At 43.1% G+C, this 8,777-nt stretch overlaps 1 long non-coding RNA gene across 2 annotated transcripts; it reads left to right on the forward strand.

The window, feature by feature from the left end:
• The first annotated feature begins 223 nt into the window (after positions 1–223).
• Positions 224–7,836, forward strand: LOC116183171 (uncharacterized). Of its 2 annotated transcripts, none has more exons than XR_004147718.2 (3): positions 224–275; positions 5,870–5,962; positions 7,602–7,836. It is a non-coding gene; the product is annotated as an uncharacterized LOC116183171 (long non-coding RNA). The 2 variants fall into 2 exon arrangements; XR_004147717.1 differs by having other exon boundaries at positions 245–275; positions 5,867–5,962.
• Positions 7,837–8,777: the final 941 nt, after the last annotated feature.

Genomic DNA, 8,777 nt, shown 5'->3' on the forward strand with positions numbered 1-8,777 from the left:
CCCAGGCTGTTTCCTGTGCAAACCCTCAAAATTTCATTTTCTTTTTGAACCAGCTACATTTGCATTTCAGTGGGCCCTCTGAGACATTTTTTTTGTCAGGGTTCGAGGAAGGGCTGTGCCGAGGACCATGCTGGGGGACACATCTGGAGTTGTCTGAGGAGCCAGGACCAAGTCCCTTGCAGCACAAGCACAGTGACAGCAGCAATGTCAGACTTTCTCCCAGCCTGTGGCTCCTGTGACAGCTGTTTTTATCCATGCAGGCCGTGTATTTGCAGGTATGGATGCAGAGGTGCTCACATTACTGTAACCCTGGGCTGTGACAGGTATGGAGAACTCAAGCTTGCAGTACCCTGCAGTTTCTGCATGGACAAGAAAACACCTGGGGCACTCTTTAATGTTTAAAGCCCCTAGTCATATTTAGGAGGTCAGGATGCCAGAACAGCTGGAGTGCCTGATGGACTTGAGCCTGAGTGTGAGGGCCTCCAGCATGAACATATATTTAGCAAGGTGAATTCTGACCAGCATCCTTGACTCAGGTTTTTACTCTGCTGTGCCATCTGTGTGCACTGGATAAACAGATTTTCTATCCATCATGCAGCTCTAAGATGGATTGGCTTTCAGAAGTAAATTGAAAAAAATAGCTGCCCTTGGACATGGTGAGGTGAAATCATATCCATGATTGCCTCTGGTGGAGGAAATCCTTAAATGGCAGAGGGGAGGAAGGAGCAGAAGCAACCTGAGCTTTTTCTTTAATATGTCTGGCTGGCACACGCTGGCATTGAAAAACTTGTTAGTAATTTATATTTGCCACTTGAGGCTTTATCTTTACTCCATTAGATTTTGATGTAGCTGTGCCAGTTGCAGGTGGATGGTGAGGCCTGCCAAGGGTACAAAAATAATTGGGAGGATCAGCACCATAGCAACCCGGTTTGCATCACAGCAGCCACAGGTGTGCATTCCATAGAACACCATTAGGAATCTTCCTGCCACGAGGAGAGGTGATTTTAGACACTGACCTGGAAGCAGCACCCGTGCCAGGAGAATGAGGGAGAGCCTGTTTCATAGGCAGATGTGGGCTGAGATAAGTGGCAAAGCTGCAGGTTCAGATGTGGGCAGTACCAAGTGGGGAGCTGGGATTCCACATGTGGGATTCTGGTGTGGCCAGCCAGAATGTTTTACCTTGATCTGTGGACTGAGGACACATGTGAGGTGTGGATGGTGCTGATGCCCTCCCTCAGTTTCCTCTCCACAGCTTCTGAAGCTGGATGGCTCTGCAGTGATAACTGGGCTTGTTCTGGGAGCAGGTGCTGTATAAGGCAGGGCTGTGCACCTGACAGGGTCTGGGCTTGATGGAGATGAGCTCAGCAAAGCCCTTGTGCTCCTTTGGCTCTGCAGACCTGCCCCGGGCACAGCCACACCTCTGCTCTGACCCACATGCAGAGCAGCTCATGAGCCAGAGCCAGAAAACTTCCCAGGAGGAAAAATCCTGGCATCATCTGTATGACACCCACATTTAACACAGAAGGAGTATTGGGTTGGGAGCCAGCATTTGTCCAAAGGAGGAGACCCTAAACAAGACGATGCAAGACAAGCCCCAGAGATGTTACTGTACCTGGGGATGGATGAAAAGGTCCCTCATCAGGGGGTGATATTGATGACCTGTTGCTGTGGCTTGAATGTGCTTTGTCTGTCAGGGCTCTCCTTCTTCACAGCATCTCTGTTTCCATGGGGGCTCCATGTGCTTATGCAAAAGTGCAGGAATCCTCCTTCTCCTCTACAGAAAGATATGACCCTTTAAATTGCGTTATTCCAGCCAGGCTGTTGTCCAGCATCCCTTAGTAGAAAAAGTTTGATGTTACAAAGTGGGGAAAAAAAAATCAGGAAAGAAACCATTGAGGCCAGACATTTTGGAGAGGAATATTTTTTGCTAGTCCCTGGCAGGCAGTGGGTTGGTACTCAGCCTGAAGTCACAGCTGGGCTGGGAACAGCTTGGGGTTTGAATGCCAGATGGAGCAATGCTGGGTGTACTGCTCAGACCTTGGTTACATCTGGCCACTAAGCCCAGCTTAGCTCTTTTCAAAAACATTTGTTAGACACACTGCAAGGAATGTCCTTTGAGTTCACATCAGGCATGAGGGATTTCATATTGTAGCCTTTTTGAATCGCGTTTCAGTTAAAATGTACTTCATGACAGTTTTTGGTAGTTTAAATACAGGACAGGAAAGTTGGGGGGAAGAGAACATGGAAAGTATGACTGATTTTGGTTAAATATTTAGTAGGTAAAATACTTTGTGTGCACACAGATGAAGACAAATTCACTCATTTTAACCCAAGCAAACTTAAAGACTCCAGCTTCTCCAGCATCACTGGTGAGGAGCTGCCAGAGCTGAGCAGTGTGAAACAAGGCTCCTTAGCCCTGGAGAGGCGGCTTCTTTCTCTTACTGATGCTAATAGCAGCTTCTCCTCTTACAGAGATCCTCTCCCAGGAGGGAATTAGGGTTTCCACAGTGCAAAACAAAGCCAAACTGCTTAATAGTCTCATTGTTCTGTCCAATTCAGCCCAAGGACAACTCCAGCCAAGCAAAGCTGGGGTAGAAGTACCAGAGGAAAGGTTAACCTTTAGCAGCTTCCCCTTCAGCTTTGTTGCTGTGTGAGGTGTGGTTATTTCAAATTAGAGCTAACTTCAGGCCCAATCATGGGAAATGAACCTCAAATTTTAATTCTGCTTTGTAGGGGTGTGCAATGGTACAGCAGAAGCTGGGATGACAGCAGCTCCACAAGTTAGATTCCTGTCTTTGAAAAAAATGTTCCACTGAAACAGCTGTGGATGCTAATTCCAATATCTGTTTTTGTGCTCTGGTGCTGTGCAGAATCAAAGAGCAGCACTTTGGTAGAATATCTGAGGATTTCTTTTCTCACCTGATGGTATCAAGTATCTGAGTTAAAAAGAAGAGCTGTGCTGTTATTTGGGAGCAGTACTTGTGTTATGCAAACTTTGGCAAGAAATGTAAGATTTCCATACCAAGACACATCAGGTGACTAAAGTGAATAAAAACCCCAGTCATGTTTCATGATGAAAGTGTGTAATTTTCACAGTCAAGATCTATGATATTTAGAAATCTGTAACTTTTTAGAGAGAAGATTGGAAAGCACCCATTTGAGTTTCCTGTGCATTATTATATGCTCTTTCCTGTCCATAACCTGAATTGTTATTGCATATATAATTAACAGAGTGAAAGTCCTGTTCTACAACTAATTGGGATGGATATGTTAAATAGGAGGAGAGCCTTGTTTCAGCTACATGCTTTTTTTTTTTTTTTTTTGTCTGTGCAGAATTAGTTTAGAACTTTAATTGCCTATTCATGCATTAAAAAGGATGGAATCATTCATATACAAAAAGGAAGTAAGGCAGTCCTTGCCTGTTGCACAAATATGTTTGGACTGCCTCTTGATGAAGTTTCCTAGAAATCATTCATTTTCCTAGGGTTTTATTTTGCTGCAGCTTTCTAACTGTGCTATCATAAATAGTTTTTAATACAGCTTGGAAAATCCTCCTGAACATTGTGACTGTAATTATTGGACAGAACTTGCAGCTTGCTTTGATCACAGACTACACAGAAACCTTTGTTCCAGTGCAGGCAATGAAATGTGAACTAAGTCATGGCTCTGGTGGCTTTAATACTTGACATTTGTTGAGTGAAAGAAAAAGAAACACCCAGTTGGGTGAAAATCCAGGGGACATCCTGAGCTATAAGAACTGTGTGGATAAAGAACTCCAGGAGAACTTTAGTCTCTTGGACAATGTTTTATGGTTTGTTTCTAGTTTAAGAAGGGTTTTGTATGTTACTTATAAACTGGAATTTAAATTGTATCATATACACATATGAAATAATGTGGGTTTTAAAGAAAATAGAGTTCTATTTCATATTAACTATCTGATGCCACACAAAGAAAGCAGTTCAAGGTTGGTCATGGCTTTCATTAATGCCTGTAACCCCAGCTCTTTTCTGAAACACTGATGGGGAAACTCCTTTTCCTGCCTTTGGAATTGAAAAGGGAATTAGCAAAGCAATAGGGAGCAGTCATGGAATGAAACCTTGACAAAACCAGCCTGGTTTTTTAGCAATGCTCCAAACACAATCCTACCATCATTCTGCATGTCCTCCTGCAAAGGTTAGAGGAAAAGAGAATGGGCTGTTTATCAAAGCCTCTCCTATCTGCTTTGCCCTTCAGAAACTGATAATTAAGGCACTGCTAGCCTGGGGGCTGTTTAGTGCCCTGGACCACCCAAGTGGTGGGTGTGGGAGGCATTTTGTTAAGGAATATCCACAAATGCACCCATCTCACAATCCTAAAGCAGCTTTACAGGTAAGAGAGGCCTTGGAAAGACAGACACTTGCTAATGATTCTCTCAGCAAATAAAAACCTCTAGCAGTCCAATGGCTTTGTTTGTGCAGTTGTTGAATATTATCTAAATTACAGATAGGAGAGGATGACTGGCTAGAGCAGCAATCTTTTGTCCAAATTCTTGTCTCCCTTGAGCCCTCCCTCTACCCCAGGGATATGCTGGTGATAATTTCACCCCACCATCACTTTGAGCAGTATCAGGGGAGGAAACTACGTTCGAGGTTTGAGGTTTGTCACCTGGAGCTGCTCCAAAGTGGGAAGACTGCTGGGGACACACTGGGAGAGGGGACACCTGGTATATTTAGGGACCTGTTCATGCAGAGCAAAGTGACTACATTTGACAGCATGTGTTGTATGACTTCAGATCCCGGGGTTAGCAGTATGGCATGGGGTGAAGAACAGTTGTCTCTTGCCTCACCAGGTTTATTTTCCATTTACTTATGCCTTACCTTGTCTCTTCCTTTACCTCCAGTTTCCTAGTAGAGGATATAGCAATCAATCAATTTAGTTTTAATTATGTAAAGGAGGGGTAGAAGCAAAGGCCTGAACACTATAGACCACAGAGAACATTTTTTTCTCATATTACTTATTTGTTGGTAATTACTAACCCTTTACATTGAAGGGCTTTCCAGTCACCTGAATTATTTATATTCATTAATAAAACAGTAACATTTCCATTCTCCATGAGTGGCTGCCTTTCTGCCATTTTCTGCACTCATATGAACAATCTCTGAAGAATTCCAGATGAACTAGGGGGAAAAAAAAGGAAAAAACAAAAATCTGAGAAACCATGAAAAGTCTTCCTCTGATTTCCTCATATGCCTTAAATTGCACTGCTGCTATGTCACTGAGAGCTGAGTTAGAAACAAAGGAGTCAGAGGGGCTCCCTAGCAGCACACAGCTGGTCCCTTTAACTTCAAAGGCATTTGCACCAGCCTTTGACCTCCTTCTGAGGGCAAGGAGGACAGCAGTACCCCTTTCACAGTCTCTTGGCTCTGCTTCTTTTATTTACTGTAGATTTACTGCTGCTGGGTAGCAAATCACTCTCAACTTTTCACTTTAGACAGACACCAGAGGTTCTGCAGAGCGTTTGGGGCTCATTCATGGATGGGGTAGAGAAATCCTTAATTCAGAGCCCCTCAAGTCTCTCCAGAGGTCTGGGCTCTCCCACTGAGCTGCATTCATGACTGTGGAGCCAGAAAAGTGACTGGTTCTCACTGCAGCCTGTCCACTTCCCCTGCCTGAAATGAGCACCACAGGAGTCACCCAACTAAGTTTTCCCTTCTTGCAGATTTTTCTTTCAGGTCTCAGAGATGTGATCAGTTCTGCCCAGGCTCCTGTTTCACTCATAGTTAAACTTGTAATTTCCCTGTATTTTTCTGAAAACTTTGTTCCATATCATCTCCACCTTATATTCCAGTAGTTGCTGTCTTTTAATCATCATATTTTTTTTTCCCAGCAGTGTCCTAATGACACTTATAAAATAAAATTGATCAGAATAATTATGCTGTTGGGACAGAAGGGAGTGTTGTTCCAGTTTCTGCCTTTGCTACGGGTAGGTATGGTGACCTTGTCCTTGGAAGCTTCTCTGTGCATTTCCTTTTCTGTGATGTGTTGGTCTTGATAAGATAAATTGCAAGGAAGTAATTCCAGTGGCCTGAAACAGTCAGCCCAGCCCAGGCTTCCTGCCAGGGTGTTGTGTATTTCCTTATGTCATGGTTTAACCCCAGATGGCGGCTCAGCACCACACAGCAGCTCCCTGAATCCTTCCCAACAGGATGAGGAAGAGAATTGGGGAAAAAAAGAAGTAAAACCCATGTGTTGATGTAAGAGTAGTTTAGTAATGGAAATAAATTAAAATATAATAATAATATTAATAGTAATGAAAAGGGAGCTAGTAAAAAGAGAGGGAGGAATCAAAGGCAAGAAAAACAAGGGATGCTCCGTGCAGTTGCTTGCCATGTGCTAACCTGAATCTGCTCCTGAGCAGGGATTGGCAGCTCCCAGCCACCTCCCCCCAGTTTTTATACTGAGCTCTATGTTCTATGGTATGGAATATCCTTTTGCCCAGCTTTGGTCAGCTGTTCTGGCTCTGTTTTTCCCCCTCCAGTTTTTTTTCCACCTGGTGGCTGACAGAGCCTGGGAAACTAAAAAGTCCTTGATTTACAGTAAGCATGGCTTAGCAGCAACTAAAACATCAGAATGTTATCAGCAGTATTCTCATCCTAAATCCAAAACACACCATTGTACCAACTACTAACAAGAAAATTAACTCTATCCCAGACAAAATTAGGCCTCCTTCTCAGTGCTTTCCAAGCAGATTCAGGAGGTGTGTTAGCTGTGGGCTGCCCCTGGCTGCTGGAAGAATTCCTCCTTCTCTTCCTGGCAGCTGCTGGAGCAGGGCAGGTGCAAACTTGGCCTTTCTGGCTCAGTGAGAACAATTTTGGATGTGACCATCATCAGTTCTGCAGGAGTTTTAACAGCACTCAGCAAAGCATTTTTCCTTCCATAAAGTGCAAGTGCTTTAACTCCACCCATGGCCTATGAAATCAGCTCCAGAAGAGATTTGCATCAAGAGTCATCATCAAAATATTAGCAATGTTACCCACACCAGCAAAAGTAAAACGGGTCAAGTAGAACTATAAAGGTTGAAAAGAGGAACAGTTATTTTAACCAGTCATGTTACAGTAATTTTTGTCTCCCTCTATCACCATCTAATACATCAGACATTGCTCTGGCAGGATTTCCTTATGGAGACACATCATTACAAAAACTCTAAATGCAAAGCTGAGGTTGCTGAGTAGCTGAGTCTGTAAAGTGCATGGAAGGCTGAACCACCTCTCTACAGGTGTGAGTGCAAGGACTTTAACTGAGTGGTTCTTTAACTGAGTTCATCCCATCAGAGTTGTCATTTGTTCCACAGATGAGTTTCTCTTTGCCTGTGTGCCTATTTCACATCTTAGTTGTGTGGGCACAGCTCTGTCTTTTTGCCCTCAATAACTACCTGTCTTCTAATCTTTGATGTGCCTTGATACTCTGCTTTTTGAGCAGAGCAAACAAGGAACTTTTTGATTCTCCTAAGGGAACAGTAGCCACTTTTACCTCTTAATCAAGTGATTTTCTCTCTCATAGGCTTTTCTCTTTATCTGTTTTGTGATTCATGTGGGCTACATCTATTTTGTTTGTTATCAAAGGCTCTGTTCTGATGCTCCTATGGCATTTGTGATGGAAAATGCACACTGCTGTCCCAAGGATGATGAGATCTGACAGCTGGTATCCAGATACAACCAGAGCAGAAGTCTCCAATCATTCCAACTCTTTTCCCCATGGCACAGACTGTATTTAAGCTTTTGGTGAACTGATGGTAAGAATCAAGATCTTATTTGTGAACAGACTCTGCTCTGAAAATGAAAATAAAGGATATGCTGAACTCCAGGAAGGTGTAGCTATTCAATTCTGTGACCAACAAAAAAGGAATTGTGCTTGGAGTGAAATAAATGACGAAGCCCATAAAGTTTTGCCCTCACATGAAAAAGAGTCCAGGTTCTCCAAATGACAATGAAGCCAACACAATTTTCAGGATATACACAGAGAATAGATAGATTAGATAGATAGATAGATTAGATAGATAGATAGATCATAGATAGATAGATAGATAGATAGATAGATAGATAGAATGAATTTTTCTTAAAGTCCATAGCATCTCAGATTGTATGACTGTATGGGAAAATAATCTCACTTAAAGTTTAGGGAAAGCAAATGTTTCTACTGTGCTATAAAAAAGCCAAGCTGGAAGGCAAATGGGCTCAGCGGATAAAATGAAGAGACAAAGACTTACTGATTTTTTTTTTCACATCAGAGAATGGAGAAACCCACTCAAACTTTCATCCTGGTGGGAATGGCTGCTATTCCTATAAGGGAGTAATTGATTTTGCTATTGCTCTTTGCTCTAGCCCTGGGTACATCCCAGGCTGGCAGAGACACCTTGCAGTGGTTCTCTCCCACTTGTCTAGCTGGAACCTGCACACTCTGCATGTGCAGAGAAGATTTAAGACAGACAAAATGTTTCAGAACTTTGTTCTTGGTCCTCAAGGAGTTCAGTGTACATAGGAGGGGATTTCCAGCAGTGCCTCCAGGCATGATGGATCTCTTCAGTCTGTGGAGTAGATTCACCTCTGCCTGGTCCTTTTCCCCGTCTCCTCCCTCTTTTTCTCTGAAATATAGGGGACACTGCAGGACTCAAATTTAATATAAAGTTGTGTAATGTAACATATGTGCTCACTACTTTAAATATTTTGGTAAATGTGTAGCTGCCATTTTTACCAAACACAAAGCAGAGCTTAGAGGTTTTCCTGTCTGAGGCATGGGAA

Source organism: Lonchura striata, chromosome 5 (assembly GCF_046129695.1).
Source record: "Lonchura striata isolate bLonStr1 chromosome 5, bLonStr1.mat, whole genome shotgun sequence".
Lineage (NCBI taxonomy): Eukaryota > Metazoa > Chordata > Aves > Passeriformes > Estrildidae > Lonchura > Lonchura striata.